Source organism: Staurois parvus, unplaced genomic scaffold (genome assembly GCF_062004578.1).
Source record: "Staurois parvus isolate SC_StPar_1 unplaced genomic scaffold, SC_StPar_1.0 ptg000439l, whole genome shotgun sequence".
Lineage (NCBI taxonomy): Eukaryota > Metazoa > Chordata > Amphibia > Anura > Ranidae > Staurois > Staurois parvus.
This window is the reverse complement of record NW_028318235.1, coordinates 7,865,787-7,883,898: the sequence shown is the minus strand read 5'-3', so window position 1 is coordinate 7,883,898 and position 18,112 is coordinate 7,865,787.

Sequence of the window (18,112 nt, the reverse complement as noted above, 5' to 3'; positions counted from 1 at the left end):
TTCCTCTCCGTAGCATCAACGACGGGGGACAATTCCTCTGCATAGCACCAACGACGGGGCACAATTCCTCTCCGTAGCACCAACGACGGGGCACAATTCCTCTCCGTAGCACCGACGACGGGGCACAATTCCTCTCCGTGGCACCGACGGGGCACAATTCCTCTCCGTAGCACCAACGACGGGGCACAATTCCTCTCCGTGGCACCAACGACGGGGCACAATTCCTCTGCATAGCACCAACGACGGGGCACAATTCCTCTCCATAGCACCAACGACGGGGCACAATTCCTCTCCATAGCACTAACGATGGGGCACAATTCCTTTCCATAGCACCAACGACAGGACTCAATTCCTCTCCATAGTATCAACCAGTGGGCACAATTCCTCCCCATAGCACCAAGGATGGGGCACAGTTCCTCCCACTGACGAAAACAATGGGTCACAATTCTTCCCACTGAGACCAAAAATGGGTCACTATCCCTCCCACTGACACCAAAGATGGGGCATTGTCTATTCTCACTGACGTCAGGACATTTTCTACTCCCAAAGACTACAGTTCGGCCCTCCTGAAGTCTGAATGACAGTAAACTAGCCCTTTGTTTAGAAAGTTTGGAGACCCCTGATCTAGAGCAGTGTTTCTCAACTTTTATCAGTAAAGGCACCATTTAGAATTGTGTACAATTTTGGGGTACGCTAGTCTGAGGGCTTGTTCACACCAGGAGGTGCATCCTCTGGGCACGGGCATTTTATAATGCTTTCTATATATATAAAAGGTGCCAGAATGATTTATACAATTATACAGCACCAAAACACATATGCTAGATGTGTAGGGATGCCATTAGGAACTGACCTCTGCAAAGGGTAGCACATTTGTTACATAGTCTGGCTGAAAAAGACAAAAGTCCATCCAGTTTCAACCGTAAAAAAAAAAGTTATAATCCTATACCCAGAGTTGACCCAGAGGAAGGCAAAAAACCCCCAGCAAAGTATGATCCAATTTGCTCCTGCTGGGGAAAAAAATTCCTTCCTGATCCCCCAAGAGGCAACTGGATATTCCCTGGATCAACTTTACCTATAAATGTTAGTATCCAGTTATATTCTGTGTATCTAGCCACTTGCCCTCCAGAAGATTTACCCCCCTTTCTAACCAGGCCATTTTTTGCGTTACAGTGCTGCGTTACTTTAACTGGCAATTGCACAGTCATCCTGGTTTACGTGAAAGTTAATGTTTACATTTATAGATACTGGAATTTTTTTTTCTACTTGTAATGGTGGCGATCAGCAATTTATTGCTGGACTGCAGCAGGCATTCTGACACTGGGGGGAACTGACTTGGTGTCACTGACATCCCCAGTGACACCAATACAGTGATCAGTGCTAATAAAAAGCACTGACACTGTACTAATGGTACTGGGCAGGAAGAGGTAAACATTAGGGCAGATCAAAGGGTTAACTGTGTGTTGTTTTACTATGTCTGCTGTGGGTCTATTTCACTGTAAGCACACTGCTTTGTATGGCTCTCACGCTCCCCCTACCCGAACGTGCAAACTCACATATATATACATGTGCTTTTGCGCACCCCTGCCTCCCTGTAGCAGTATTCCTGCTATAGGGCAGTGGTAAAGTGGCTAGGAAAGAATCCAGGCCTTTTTTTTAAGGCAATCCACTGAGCTGGCCAGAACCAACTCTTGAGGGAGTCTATTCATGCAATTTTTTTCATGTTACCACACTGCATCTTGTGTGAACAAGCCCTGAAATGTAGTCTGTGCAGAGTTAAAGTGTTACTAAACCCAGGACCCTGCATTCACTATATCTGGTCTCCCACAATACACAGAACATAAAAATGCAATTATTTTAGTAAATATAAACTGCTAAATACCTTTTCTCATCAGCAGTTAGAGCAGTCTTGTGACTTCTATCAGTGTCCAGCAGAGCACTGGTTAAAGCTTGTAGGAGGAGTTTTCATTCTCCTCTTACTGTCCTATGAGGCTGCATAACCCCTGACCCTCTAACTGGACAGCGCTGATTGGCCCTGTGTCAATCTCATGCACCCTCCCAAAGAAAATAAAAATTCTCTAGCAATACAAACTAAACGGAGCATGTGCAGAGTGCCACCTAGGGCTTTGTACTACCAGCAGATGGACCAGGGACAGTAGAAGAAGTCAGAAGACAGGATCAAACAGCCTTTTTACACAATGCAGAGAATTAACCCCTTAGGTTCCACGGTGAGTATAACAAGCATGCATTACTGCATTTACAGACTGATTTAACTGTTGTGGGTTTAGTAAAACTTTAAGGGGTCTGCAGATTGTAAATCCCCTCCCCCGCAAATACCCCCTTCTAGTACAACCCCATCACCACTCTTAGCTCAAGTCCTCCCTCCTAGCACAAACCCCCCCCCCCCAAATCCCCCCTTCCTAACACAACCCTTCACTCCAAAATCCCCCCCCCCCACTAGCACAACATCCTCCCCATCCCCCCTCATAGTACAACCTCTTCCCTTCCTTCTGTGTCCCCACTCCTAGCGAAACCCTATTACTCTCAGATCAGATTGTACAGGGTTTGATTACCCCCACCCACAATGTCTGCTGCCAGGACAGGAGCAGTGTGGGGAAGAAAGAGGGCGCAGTAATCAACCCCTGTACATTTGGATCTGAGAGCAATCCTGTGTTAACTCTGGCATAAAGAGAAAAAGGAGAGAGCAAAGCCCACACCTCCTCCCTGCTCTCTCCTCCCTGCTGATATCTGTACTCTTGCAAAACTCTTGTTGCTGGAAAGGTCTATTTTTCCTGGTGGGGGATCTATTTTTGCTGGGAGGGATCTTGGAGTTGATGTTGAGTGCAGGAGTGGATCTGCTGTGGCTGAGGGTGGGTATTTTTTTGCAAGGAGCCTATTGCTGCTGGGGGAATTAGTGGTTAGCATTTGTACCTGGCAGCACCAGGGTCATTGGTTCACATCCCAACCATGGCACTGCCTGCCTGCAGTCTGCATGTTACCATAACCATCATAACCCCCTGATGAAGCCATGTGTCCTATGGCGTAACGCGTAGGGGTGGGGCTATGAAGTCACTCGGTTTCAGAGAGAACAAGCGTCAAGTACATATGCCAACGGCTGATACAGGCATTTATCACTGAAAGCGTTTTTTTGATTTTAACAATGTGAGTGCATTTATTAAGATTTGTGGAATAAAATAAAGTCTGTTTTAAGGATAAAGCACTATGTTCCTATTGTCTCTTTTCACACTGAGGAACGTATAAGGAGGATTGTGCTAGTGATTCAAAGCAGCTGAAGGAGGGAGAAATCATTGCAGAGATATACAGCTTTTAAAGGGGAAAGGTGTTTGCAAGAAGTACCCAACATCCATCATATACTGCAGCAATCCTAGTAGGTTCCAGGATATGTGAACCAAAAGCTTATTAAGGCTCTATAATAGGCTTAGAAGGAGGTGAGCGCACATCTATTTTCACTGAAGGATTCACGGAAAGTCACTGTATTATGTTTTAATCACTTTATCACAAATTTGGACCTTTTTTTGGATAATGGATTTATTTTTTTGTTTTTTATTATGATCACTTTATTGAAATATTGAAAATTTTTTGTCAGTTTGTATATATAATAGTATATTTCTCACACTTTATATAGTTGGATAATAGGAGCGCAACATTTATAGATATATGGTTTAAATTGCACAGTTGGAGTATGTGTTAATTGTTAGTGATCCCTAAGGTTTTTTTGTTTGGCTTGCAAGTTACACACACCTGTATTTTGTAATTGCTCCCAAACTCATCAACTTGCTGAAGGAGGGAGAAATCCCTGCAGGGATATACAGAGTTTAAAGGGGAAAGGTGTTTGCAAGAAGTTCCCAACATCCATCATATACTGAAGCAATTCTAGTAGGTTCCAGGATATGTGAACCAAACGTTTATTAAGCCTGTATAATAGGCTTAGAAGGAGGTGAGCGCACATTTAATTTCACTGAAGGTTTCACAGAAAGTCACTGTATTATGTTTTAATCACTTTATCACAAATTTGGACTTTTTTTGGATAAACAGATTTATTTTTGTTTTTTATTATGATCACTTTAATGATATATTGAAAATTTTTTGTCAGTTTGTATATATAATAGTATATTTCACACATTTTATATAGCTGGATAATAGGAGCTCAACATTTATAGATATATAAAGTTGACAGCGCTATATAAGTACCTGTAATAAATGAATAAATAAAATACCACCACAAATTGATATGTGTTTCTAAAAGGGGCGGTACTGGGAGGTAGGTAGGGGATAGAACCAAGGGACAAGCTCAGTGGTGGGTAGGGGACAGAGACAAGGGGAGACTTGGAAAGGGGGAGTACCTGCACCTATTTTATGAGAAAAAAAAGCCCTGCCTACCTCCAATCATTTACTTCTATGGCTGGCTGTATGAGCTACCTACTTCACCCTGAGCGTGAAAAAATTTTGCGCATTTCAACCTAGATTGCATTTCCACCTGCAAACGCTTATGTGCATGAGCCCTATACTACATTATTGTAGTATGTAGTAGCTGACAGGTGGTGGAGCCAGATGGGGATTATGAGAGACTAGTTCATCATCTGGTTTTGTCTCCCTTGTGATTCATAGCAGCAGTAGGCAGATTCCATAATCACTACACAGTCCACTAGCAGTTATGGACTCCCCCCACTGCTGTTCACTGTCACTCACAAGGGAGTGGACCTGATCGGGAAATCATTTTTTTAGAATACCCATCAGGCTCTGTCCACCCAATAGCTCAACTCCTTGCAGCTGTGCCTACCTATGTGACAGGTGGACAAGGAGCAATGCTGAGCCAGAGTTACTGAGCTGCACCAAGGACCAAGAGTCCATCATAAACACCAGTCCCCACCATGGCTCTGAAAACAAATTCAAATTAATCTGTTGCAAGTACCAATATTTGTCATGTGGAGGCACAAAAGAAATCTAAAGAGTGTCTACAATTCTACAACATTCTTGATTAATTCTAGGGTCTATTTTCAGTCATGTTACTGTAGTTTTATACATTTCATTGGACTCAACTGAAAGTAACTGTCAATTTTTTGAAAATAAGGATATGAATTCTAGTGTTTCTGTGAATTCAAAGCGAAATTAAACCCATTGATTTAACGGTTTCCCAGTTACATTCCAGGCATGTTGTTATTACTAACTGTTACAGTTTCTTGCACTTTCAATCAAACTGTCAAGCCATCAAATGGCTGGTGTCATAACTGATAACATATATCGCACCATGGCAACTGCAAACCAAAGAGAGGCTAAACAGGCAGCTCACTTAGCTGTAAAGGATAGTTTCACTTTAAAGTTGAACTTCACCTAAGAGGGGAAATTCAGCTTTTACACCTCTTCCCCCCTCCTTTGGACACACTTTTCGTGGGAGTGGGGGAGCAGGTACGTGGTATTTCACAGGTGAGCACTCCCACTTCTGCGTGGATCGCCTAGGTCAGTGGTCGGCAAGCCGCGGCTCGCGAGCCACATGCGGCTCTTTACAAACTTAAATGCGGCTCTTCTGTGTGCCGGGCGCCCGCTCCCCTCCCTCCTCTCGGGCGGCCGCCCCAAAAGTCAGGACTCTGCAGCTGTCAGGATGTAGGCGGGGCAGCCAGGATGTAGGCGGGGCAGCGTGACGAACTCCTCTCGCAGTCCGCCCTGAAGACCAGAACAGCGCGGGAACACGGCGAGAAGAACGCGCGGAGCAAAGGTAAGTGAATTGACACAATATGGGGAATGAATTACTATAGGGGGGATGAATTACTATGGGGGATGAATTACTATATGGGGGATGAATTACTATATGGGGGATGAATTACTATGGGGGATGAATTACTATATGGGGGATGAATTACTATATGGGGGATGAATTACTATGGGGGATGAATTACTATATGGGGGATGAATTACTATGGGGGATGAATTACTATACGGGGGATGAATTACTATACGGGGGATGAATTACTATATGGGGGATGAATTACTATGGGGGATGAATTACTATGGGGGATGAATTACTATATGGGGGATGAATTACTATATGGGGGATGAATTACTATGGGGGATGAATTATTATATGGGGGATGAATTACTATGGGGGATGAATTACTATATGGGGGATGTATTTTCAGTTTTAAAAATGTGGCTCTCAAAATAAATTTCAATCGTGGTTTTGGCGAGATTTGGCTCAGTTGAAAAAAAAGGTTGCCCACCACTGGCCTAGGTCACTTATAGTGCTCAGCATCAATGAGTACACCCCTTTTGAAAAGTAAGATTTTGAACAATATCTCAATGAACACAAGGACAATTTCCAAACTTTTGACAAAACTGAGTTTTATAGAACATTTGTTTAGCTCATTACATGAAAGTAAGGTTAATAATATAACTTAAATTACAAAATCTTCAGTTTTACTCAAATTAGTTGATGCAAACATGAATACACCACACAACAAAAACTACATCTAGTATTTTGTATGAACTCCATAATTTTTAAGGACAGCACCAAGTCTTCTAGGCATGGAATGAACAAGTTGGAGACATATTGCAACATCTACCTTTTTCCATTCTTCAAGAACGACCTCTTTTAGAGCCTGGATGCTGGTTGAAGAGTGATTCTCAACTTGTTTCTTCAGAATTCCCCATAGGTTTTCAATTGGGTTCAGATCAGGAGACATACTTGGCCACTGAATCACTTTCGCCCTGTTCTTCAGAAATGCAACAGTGGCCTTAGATGTGTGTTGTGCAGGGGCGGACTGACAACTCATGGGGTCCCCGGGCAATAGGGTATCATGGGGCCCTTGTGTCCTTGCCCAAACTCAAAAAAGCCTATGAAAAAGGTACCAGGGGCATCTCATAGGGCCCCCTACTGACCCCAGACCCTCAGGCAGTGCCCGAGTTTCCAAATGGTCAGTCCGCCCCTGGTTATGGATCATTGTCATGTTGGAAAGTGCACGACGACCAAGGGCACAGAGTGATGGTAACATCTTCTCTTTCAATATAGAGCATTGCATCTGTGAATTCATGATACCATCAATGAAATGCAGCTCTTCGACTCCAGCAGCACTCATGCAGTCCCACAGAAGGACACTGCCACCACCATGTTTCACTGTAGGCACCATGCATGTTTCTTTGTACTTCTCACCTTTGTGAAGCCATACAGTTTTGAAGCCATCAGTTCCAAACATTTTTGTCTTGGTCTCATCACTCCAGATTACAGAGTCCCAGTAGTCTTCTTTTTCAGCATGGGTCCTGGCAAATTCTAGGTGGGATTTTTTTGTGCGTGGATAGGCTTCCTTCGTGGATGACACGCGTGCATGCCATTCCTCTGCAGTGTATGTCATATAGTGTCACAGGAAACAACCACCCCAGTTTGGCTACTTCTTTAGCTAACTGCAGTGAATTTGCATGGCAATTTTCTTCAACCCTTCTCATCAGAAGACGCTTTTGTCGATGTGTTAACTTCCGTGGACAGCTTGGACATCTCTGTGAGATGGTTGCAGTTCCATCTTTGTTAAGTTTTTGCATCACTTTTGCTACAGTATTCTGCCTGATAAGTAAAGCTTTGCTGATCTTCTTGTAGCCTTCATCTTTCTTGTGTAAATAAATTATTTTTTTTCACAGGTCTTGGTCATGTGTCATTGCTGACAGCATGAAATGGGAAGGGGTTTTCTTTGCTAAGTAACGCCCTTTTATAATCAACTGTCTGCTGGACACCTGTTTAATGAATAATTAGACTCACCTGTAGTAGAATTCTTGTTTATTAGGATTTTTTTGTCTAAAATTTTGGCTTTGCTCCTAAGACTTCCATTGGGGTGTAGTCATTTTTGCAACATGGTCTTGAATGAATTTGTTAGGAAAAATACTTTTTTGTGTGTTCAAATTAACAAATCTTGTTTGCAGTCAATGGCCCACATTTGTGGGAGTATTTTGTAGTATAGTGTCCCATAGAAAATGTTGATTCTGAAAGGAAAGTAAAGGTTTTCTGACAAATCTGTTGGGGTGTACTCATTTATGCTGAGCACTGTATATCTAAGTACAAACTTCTGGGAAAATCAATAAACCAATCACTTAAGCAGGAAAAGACGTTTCATGCCCTATCCATCATGCACATTTCCAGCATGGAAAATTTGCAAGCTGATTTTCTCAGCCATCAGCAGCTGAGTCTAGAAGCATGGGCTTTTCTCTGTTTGCAGAAATTTGTCTGAGATGGGGGACACCAAATATGGACCTTTTGACATATTCAGACACACTTGGACTGAAACTTTGTGGTAGATGCCCTGATGACTCTTTGGGATCTGTTTTCTTGCCTGTTGAGCAGGATAAAGGTGGAGGGCATGTTCATGATTTTAATTGCATCTGACCAAAAAGAGTGTGGTATATGGCTATTGTATGTTCGCTTGCGATAACCGCATAGCTCTTGAAGCCCATGTCCTGAGAGACAGGGTTTTTTTTCTGATTCTGTGATTCCTACCCTCCTCGAGACTAGGAAGTCAACTGCCAGAAAGGTGTACCATCATACATGGATAGGTTACATTGCCTGGTAAGTTTAATTCCCAACAGTATGTCATGGGGCACATTTTGGCCTTTGTTCAGTCTAGTGTGGATATGTCTCTGGCTTTAGGTATCATTAAGGACAGATATCAGCCATGGCAGTTCTTTTCCAGATACCTATGGCATTTCATTCAAAGCCTTTTTTTCAAAGTGTCACAAGGATTGTTCTGCAGATGCAGCCCCCTCTTTGTTCCCTTGTCACTCCTTACATGCAAGGAGGTCTTATGGGTTGCCAATACCTCAGTTCACAGGGTCTCAAAACGCCTCGTTTTGGGTTTTGGGCATGCTGACCTTGTTGCCCACCTGTCAGGAATGGACTGGCCAGCAATAGTGGGACTCACCTGCCTTTTGAGCTGCAGTACCAGGGCTGGCCAGCGGGTGCTCCCAGCAATCAGAGACTCAACCTTGCAGCCAGTCAAACACCTGGAACTAATTCTACTGGTGTATTTAAGGGACATTCAGACCTGCAGACTCTGCCTTGGTGTTGTGTTTTTCCTGGGCCCTGTATCTTGTTCCTGCATCCTGCTCCTGTTCCTGTCTTGTTGCTGACCCGGCTTCATTCTGACCTCTGCTGACTTCTCCTGTTCTGATCCCTGGCTTGTGACCCCGACCATTCTCTGCCTGACCCCCTGTACCTACCTGCCTGTTAGTTGCTGTACCCTGCTCGTGACCTGACTATTCTCTGCTTGCTCCCCCTGTACCTACCTGCCCGATTGATATTGACCCGGCCTGCCTGACGACGCTTGCACTGTATGTACTGTTATCTGTGGGTGGTTTGGTTTGTTTGCACTGTGTTATGTTTTAGTATTGCACTGCGTTTATGTTTGTATTGTTAGTGTTAATAAATTGTTTATAACTTATCTGAAGTCTGCGTTTCCCTGCGTCAGTCACACACCTCTGGTCATACCCGGGAGCCCTGACATTACACCAAGGCCAATCCTGACCAGAAGTGGCTGCACAGGGAAGCCATCTTGGTTTGTTGATGGGAAGGATGGATCTGGATGAGGTTGCGTATTTATATCTGCTAGTGTTTGATGACAGGGAGTATGCTTATCAAACTCTGAAGGAGTATACCCGGGATGAACTGCTAGAATGTATACGGCTCGCTCATGTTCTAGTAGATCAGGGCACAGAGTTCTCTGAGGTGCACCCATTGATTGAGGTTTGTGCTGAGTTGGTTTCATCTGGTACCCCCGAATGCAGGGATGAATTTTTGCCGCCATTTAGTGCCGACCAGGTAGAGTCCCTGGTATGGTTATTAGAGGATGATGTGGGTTACTTTCTGGAGCGTTATTCCACATGTTCACCACAGACACTAAGAGATTGTATAAACGCAGTGCAGTCTTTGGTCAGACAGGCTTTGTGTAAGCTCAGCTTTGTTCAACCCATACTGCAGACATGGACAGATTTGTTACACCCAGCCTCAGTCAGCTTACAAAAACCCAGTCCTGCTTCTAATCTATTTCCTCAAAGCTCTACTCCTGTATTCCCAACAGCACCTCCAGTTACAGCCCAGTATACTTGGCTATCTACCGCATGTCAGTACCCTGTTCCCACTCGCTGCACCTATCCTGCCTTTAACCCTGTAAAGAAGCTCTCTGTAGCAACTGTTCCCTCCCCTGTTCCATCCTCCAGCTCTTCTCTGTCTCCAGCTGCTCCATTCATTTGCAGACCTGCGTTTACTTGCAGTGCCCCAGTAGTTAAAACCAGAAAAAAGCGAAAATTCTTTCCAACCAGTACCATCCTGCCAGTATCCAAACCGGTGAGCCTACCGTCTGAAAACCTGCCTTCCGTGGTTCAGCCTGATGCCTCTCTTCAGCCTGATGCCTCTACTCAGCCTGATGCCTGTACTCAGCCTGAAGCCTCTACTCAGCCTGAAGCCTCTACTCAGCCGGAAGCCTCTACTCAGCCGGAAGCCTCTACTCAGCCGGAAGCCTCTACTCAGCCGGAAGCCTCTCTTCAGCCGGATGCCTCTCTTCAGCCGGATGCCTCTCTTCAGCCTGATGCCTCTCTTCAGCCTGAAGCCTCTACTCAGCCTGAAGCCTCTACTCAGCCGGATGCTTCTACCCAGCATAATGAACTGATCCAGCCTGATGATCCTATTAGGCCAGTTGACTCGATGCCCGCTGTTGATCCAGATGATCCGGTACCTGATCCGGTGCCCGCTGTCGTGCCAATTGACTCAGAGCCCGCTGTCGTACCTGGTGACTCGGTGCCCACTGCCTTGCCAGATGACGCGGTGCCCGCTGGCGAGCCAAATAACCTGATGCCTGGTGACCCAGTGCCCGCTGTCATACCTGGTGGCCCGATGCCCGCTGTCGAGCCAGACAATCCAATGCCAGATGACTCGGTGCCCGCTGTTCCGCCAGTTGACTCTATGCCCGCTGTTCCGCCAGTTGACTCGATGCCCGCTGTTCCGCCAGTTGACTCGATGCCCGCTGTTCCGCCAGACGACTCGGTGCCCGCAGTCTTGCCAGACGACTCGGTGCCCGCAGTCTTGCCAGACGACACGGTGCCCGCAGCCTTGCCAGACGACTGGGTGCCCGCAGTCTTGCCAGACTGCTCGGTGCCCGCTGTTCCGCCAGTTGACTCGATGCCCGCTGTTCCGCCAGACGACTCGGTGCCCGCAGTCTTGCCAGACGACTCGGTGCCCGCAGTCTTGCCAGACGACTCGGTGCCCGCTGTTCCGCCAGTTGACTCGATGCCCGCTGTTCCGCCAGACGACTCGGTGCCCGCAGTCTTGCCAGACGACTCGGTGCCCGCAGTCTTGCCAGACGACTCGGTGCCCGCTGTTCCGCCAGTTGACTCGATGCCCGCTGTTCCGCCAGACGACTCGGTGCCCGCAGTCTTGCCAGACGACTCGGTGCCCGCAGTCTTGCCAGACGACTCGGTGCCCGCAGTCTTGCCAGACGACACGGTGCCCGCAGCCTTGCCAGACGACTGGGTGCCCGCAGTCTTGCCAGACTGCTCGGTGCCCGCTGTTCCGCCAGTTGACTCGATGCCCGCTGTTCCGCCAGACGACTCGGTGCCCGCAGTCTTGCCAGACGACTCGGTGCCCGCAGTCTTGCCAGACGACTCGGTGCCCGCTGTTCCGCCAGTTGACTCGATGCCCGCTGTTCCGCCAGACGACTCGGTGCCCGCAGTCTTGCCAGACGACTCGGTGCCCGCAGTCTTGCCAGACGACTCGGTGCCCGCTGTTCCGCCAGTTGACTCGGTGCCCGCAGTCTTGCCAGACGACTCGGTGCCCGCAGTCTTGCCAGACGACTCGGTGCCCGCAGTCTTGCCAGACGACTCGGTGCCCGCAGTCTTGCCAGACGACTCGGTGCCCGCAGTTCCGCCCGTTGACTCGGTGCCCGTAGTCTTGCCAGACGACTCGGTGCCCGCAGTCTTGCCAGACGACTCGGTGCCCGCTGTTCCGCCAGTTGACTCGATGCCCGCTGTTCCGCCAGTTGACTCGGTGCCCGCAGTCTTGCCAGACGACTCGGTGCCCGCAGTCTTGCCAGACGACTCGGTGCCCGCTGTTCCGCCAGTTGACTCGATGCCCGCTGTTCCGCCAGTTGACTCGGTGCCCGCAGTCTTGCCAGACGACTCGATGCCCGCAGTCTTGCCAGACGACTCGGTGCCCGCAGTCTTGCCAGACGACTCGAAGCCCGCTGCTCCGCCAGTTGGCTCGGTGCCCGCAGTCTTGCCAGTTGACTCGGAGCCCACTGTCGTGCCTGGTGACTCGGTGCCCGCCGCTCCGCCTGGGGGTCCGGCGCCCGCCGCTCCGCCTGGGGGCTCGAGACCTGTCGCTCCGCCTGGGGGTCCGGCGCCCGCCGCTCCGCCTGGGGGCCCGAGACCTGTCGCTCCGCCTGGGGGTCCGGCGCCCGCCGCTCCGCCTGGGGGCCCGGCGCCCGCCGCTCCGCCTGGGGGCCCGAGACCTGTCGCTCCGCCTGGGGGTCCGGCGCCCGCCGCTCCGCCTGGGGGCCCGGCGCCCGCCGCTCCGCCTGGGGGCCCGCCGCTCTGCCTGGGGGCCCGATGCCTGTCGCCCCTCCTGGGGACCCGTTGCCTGTCGCCCCGCCTGGGGGCCCGATGCCTGTCGCCCCTCCGCTTGGGGGCCCGATGCCTGTCGCCCCTCCGCTTGGGGGCCCGATGCCTGTCGCCCCTCCGCTTGGGGGCCCGATGCCTGTCGCCCCTCCGCTTGGGGGCCCGATGCCTGTCGCCCCGCCTGGGGGCCCGATGCCTGTCGCCCCTCCTGGGGGCCCGCCGCTCCGCTTGGGGGCCCGATGCCTGTCGCCCCGCCTGGGGGCCCGGTGCTGCTTCACCTGGTAATCTCCCGATGTGCCTCTGCCCGGAGTCCAGCCCGATGTGCCTCTGCCCGGAGTCCAGCCCGATGTGCCTCTGCCCGGAGTCCAGCCCGATGTGCCTCTGCCCGGAGTCCAGCCCGATGTGCCTCTGCCCGGAGTCCAGCCCGATGTGCCTCTGCCCGGAGTCCAGCCCGATGTGCCTCTGCCCGGTGTGCCTCTGCCCGGTGTGCCCCTGCCCGGAGTCCTGCCCGGTGTGCCAGTCTTTGATATCCCGCCAGTTACCAGACCCGGGCGGTGGAACTTTTTGCCCAGCTAGGACTGTTTGGAGCGTCCTGAGGCCGCTCCTTGAGGGGGGGGTACTGTCAGGAATGGACTGGCCAGCAATAGTGGGACTCACCTGCCTTTTGAGCTGCAGTACCAGGGCTGGCCAGCGGGTGCTCCCAGCAATCAGAGACTCAACCTTGCAGCCAGTCAAACACCTGGAACTAATTCTACTGGTGTATTTAAGGGACATTCAGACCTGCAGACTCTGCCTTGGTGTTGTGTTTTTCCTGGGCCCTGTATCTTGTTCCTGCATCCTGCTCCTGTTCCTGTCTTGTTGCTGACCCGGCTTGATTCTGACCTCTGCTGACTTCTCCTGTTCTGATCCCTGGCTTGTGACCCCGACCATTCTCTGCCTGACCCCCTGTACCTACCTGCCTGTTAGTTGCTGTACCCTGCTCGTGACCTGACTATTCTCTGCTTGCTCCCCCTGTACCTACCTGCCCGATTGATATTGACCCGGCCTGCCTGACGACGCTGGCACTGTATGTACTGTTATCTGTGGGTGGTTTGGTTTGGTTTGTTTGCACTGTGTTATGTTTTAGTATTGCACTGCATTTATGTTTGTATTGTTAGTGTTAATAAATTGTTTATAACTTATCTGAAGTCTGCGTTTCCCTGCATCAGTCACACACCTCTGGTCATACCCGGGAGCCCTGACACCACCCTTCATGCTTAGTGCTTGGGACATGCTAAGTAGTCATGAATATTAACTCCTTTGTGTCCAGTGATGTGCACTTAAGAAATTAGAATTTTTTTATTTACTTGCCTAAGGCTTAGTGGACCTGGGAGAAGTTATGCCTGAGAGATGATTCCTGACTTTTTTGGCCAGTATCCATTCACCTGAAGGTGGCAACATAACGTAACTAATAACTACAAGCAAATGATTTTACAGGCAAACCAAAAATCCTAATCATTTGTTAATTTCAAAGGTTCATTTTTAAATAAGGAGCTTAAAATTAAATCTCTTAAATCTATGGTCAATAAAAGTGGGTCTTTTTTCCAACAAAAAACTACTGCATTTCTAAATTCCTATTTGCCTGCTTTGGTGCATTGTTCACAGATGTCAGTTGATAGCACATGTGCACACGTACACTTCAGTGACATTATTTTCAGTGGCACCTCAGCATATCTAGTGTTGCATTGCAGTGCACTACAACAAAGCACTACTGCACATTGTGGTGCATTGCATTGCTAAAAATGGTGCATGTCTGTCTCCTAGACCTTTCTGGTGTGCATCTATGCAGTGCCCTGAAACAAAGAGGTTTTTGTGACCCTTAGGGTCCTAAAAAAAAAAAACAGGTGCATTTTTTTAATTGCAGTGCTTCGGCAGGCTATTTATAATGGACAGTATGGACTGCCTTGTACATTCAGCATAAGGGTCTGACCAACAATTTTAACACACTTTGCTTTACAGAATAAGTGGACTTTCAGACAAAATACCCATTTGCCCCAACCTAAAAATCCCACTCTCCCCTTCCACAGGTGTATACTGAAAGAGGTTTTTCAGTAATTTCAAAACAATTAAAAATCAGCATCTAGAACAGACGCTCGTCGCACACTTCTCTTTCATATGTTGTTCAGTGGGAACGCGACCTGGGAGTGGCTGTGGATCTGGAGGACTGGAATAAAGCCTGGTCACTCATAGCTAAATGTTCATTTAATACGACCACGCTGGAAGCAGCCTACAAGGTATTGTTCCGTTGGTACTGGGTTCCGGCTCGTCTGGCCCAGGCTAACCCTGCCTGTAGTGATCGATGTTTTCGGGGTTGTGGCCATCGTGGCGATGTACTGCATATCTGGTGGTCATGCCCGAGGTTGGTTCGTTTTGGTCTCGTGTGTTTGGCCTCCTTTTCACTTTGTTCCATCTCTCCATACGCCGGGATGCTCGGTATGCTTTGCTTCATTGCCCCATACCGGGCCTCTTGGCTCGTCAGCAGCGGTTGGCTTCCTATTTGTTTTTATCGGCCACTAGGACAATTGCTCAGGCCTGGAAGAGTCCGTTTGTACTTTTCCAGGGGGTGTGGGATCGTATGACTACTATGATGCTCAACGAACAGATGTCGAGTATATGCAACGACTCTCAACATAAATTTTTAAAAATATGGGAGCCGTGGTTGCAATACGCCTTTCCCACGCTCCCCCCGGCCAGTGTGGGGAGGTGATGGAGTTTGGTATTGGCGCTCGTGGACCCCTGCTCTTTGGTGTGTTTTTTTTTTTTTTTTTCCCTTTCTTCTCTGCTCTTCTTCTTCTCTCCTTTTCTGTTTGTTTTGATGTGACAGTGGACAGCTGTCTTTAGTTGCGATAGTCAGAGTCTCACTGATGTTATTGTAACCTATGTCTCATTGATAGCCCCTGCGTGGGCATACGTTTTGCCTTATTGGAATTAGAGCGTTGTCTGCTCTATTATGCCTTTTTTATTGGTGCAATTGATAGACCCTGTGTGGGTGTGTTTTGTTGCCTCTGTTTTATACTGTTTAAAATTAATAAAAACCATTGAAATACAAAAATCAGCATCTAGAAAATACCGTAGCTGTGAACTTTTAATAAAAGGACACTCACCTGTCTAGGGATCCAGCATCGTCTTCACCCAAGCCGATTTTTTGCCTGTCTTTGAGTCCAGGGCTGACGTGGTTATTGTGGGAAGCGACTGTGACTCCTTGTGGCTTCACAGCCAGCCCCCCACTGCATATGTATGAGTCGTGCTGCAATTTGTAAATGGATCCACAGCCTTCTGAGACCTGTGACATGTCACAGGTGGTAAGCGATTCCAGTGGAAGTGGGATTGGATAGCTGACAAAACTAAACACCTAATCCCCCCCTTCCCCCCCCCCCAAAGAAAATTTGTTCCAAAAGTGGAAAGAGGAGGACATAAAATGGAACTTCCGACTTTAGGTGAAGTTCTGCTTTAAAGCTGGCCAAACACTAGTAGAAATTTATTTGAAAATTTCTGTTTCAAGAATGTTCATTCCATTTTATAATCATTGCTGGGGTCAAATCAATGTTCGTTTTTGACCGCAGTGATGAGAAAACTGAAAGGAGTAGGATGGTAAATTTTTATTGAACTAATGAATTTCAAATAGTGAATGTGGTTTTTGTTTGGGAAATGAAATGCATTTCAAAAATGAATGGTAACATCAAACACAATTTTTAAGTGCTTTTTTAAAACATTCTTTAAAGAGTATTTTCACCCTGTAAAAAGACATCTAAAAGTCAGCAGCTACAAAATACTGTAGCTGCCAACTTTTAACCACTTTAGCTCTGTAAGGTTTTTCCCCCTTCATTACTAGGCCATCTTTTGCTATTTTGCACCAAGCTACTTTTTTTACTTAATTTTTTTCTTTCTTAACCAGGAGTGCTCTTAATTGAACATATGCACGGTACAAATCAGTATGATGACAAACATCACATGGCTGGGAATCACTACACTACTTTAACTGGTTATTTTGCAGTCATGCAATGCTGTACCCAAACTAAATTTATATCATTTTTTTGTTTATACAAAAAGAGCTTTGTTTTGGTGGTATTTGATCACCACTGGCTTTTTCTATTTTATGTACTATATAAACAAGGAAAGACTGAGAATTTTGAAAAAAACAAAAAAAACAATATATTTAACTTTCTTCCATAAAACATATCCCATTAAAAAAAATTTATTCTACTACGTCTTTGGTAATAAAAAAAAGTCCCAATAAGTGTATATTGATTGGTATGCATGAAAGTTACAGTTGTGTCCAAAATTATTCAACCCCCACTGAAATTGAGTGTTTTGGCCAGTTTGACATTGCTTTTGATCATTCAGTCATCTTGCTTACATTTACATTAAAGAGGCACTTGTAGGTCAGACAAATATAACATAACAGTTATAATGAAATAACCACAAATGTCTTTTCTGTGCTCACAGCATTATCAGTTTTATTCAACCCCCAAGTGACATTCAATCTTAGTACTTAGTACAGCATCCTTTTACAGTTATAACAGCTTTTAAACGTGAAGCATAGCTTGACACAAGTGTCTTGCAGCGATCTACGGGTATCTTCGCCCATTCTTCATGGGCAAAGGCCTCCAGTTCAGTCACATTCTTAGGCTTGCGCACTGCAACTGCTTTCTTTAAGTCCCACCAGAGGTTCTCAATCGGATTTAAGTCTGGTGACTGCGATGGCCACTCCAAAATGTTCCAGCCTTTCCTCTGCAACCATGCTCTAGTGGACTTGGAGGTATGCTTGGGATCATTGTCCTGTTGAAAGGTCCAACGTCTCCCAAGCCTCAGGTGTGTGACGGACTGCATCACGTTTCCATCCAATATCTCCTGGTACTGAAGAGAATTCATGGTACCTTGCACACGCTGAAGCTTCCCTGTACCTGCAGAAGCAAAACAGCCCCAAAGCATGATTGACCCTCCACCATGCTTCACAGTAGGCAAGGTGTTCTTTTCATCATAGGCCTTGTTCTTCCTCCTCCAAACATAGCGTTGATCCATGGGCCCAAACAGTTCTAATTTTGTTTCATCAGTCCACAGAACACTATCCCACAACTTTTGTGGTTTGTCCACATGGCTTTTGGCATACTGCAGTCGACTCTTCTTATTCTTTGGAGACAGCAAGGGGGTACGCCTGGGAGTTCTGGCACGGAGGCCTTCATTACGCAGTGTGCGTCTTATTGTCTGGGCTGAAACTTCTGTACCCACATCTGACAAATCTTTTCTCAGTTCCTCAGCAGTCACACGGGGACTTCTCTCCACTCTACGCTTCAGGTAGCGCACAGCAGTCGAAGTCAGCATCTTCTTTCTGCCACGACCAGGTAGCGTTTCAACAGTGCCCTTTGCCTTGAATTTGCGAATGATGCTTCCTAAGGTGTCTCTTGGTATGTTTAACATCTTTGCAATCTTCTTATAGCCATTGCCCTTCCTGTGAAGAGAAATCACCTCTTCTCTT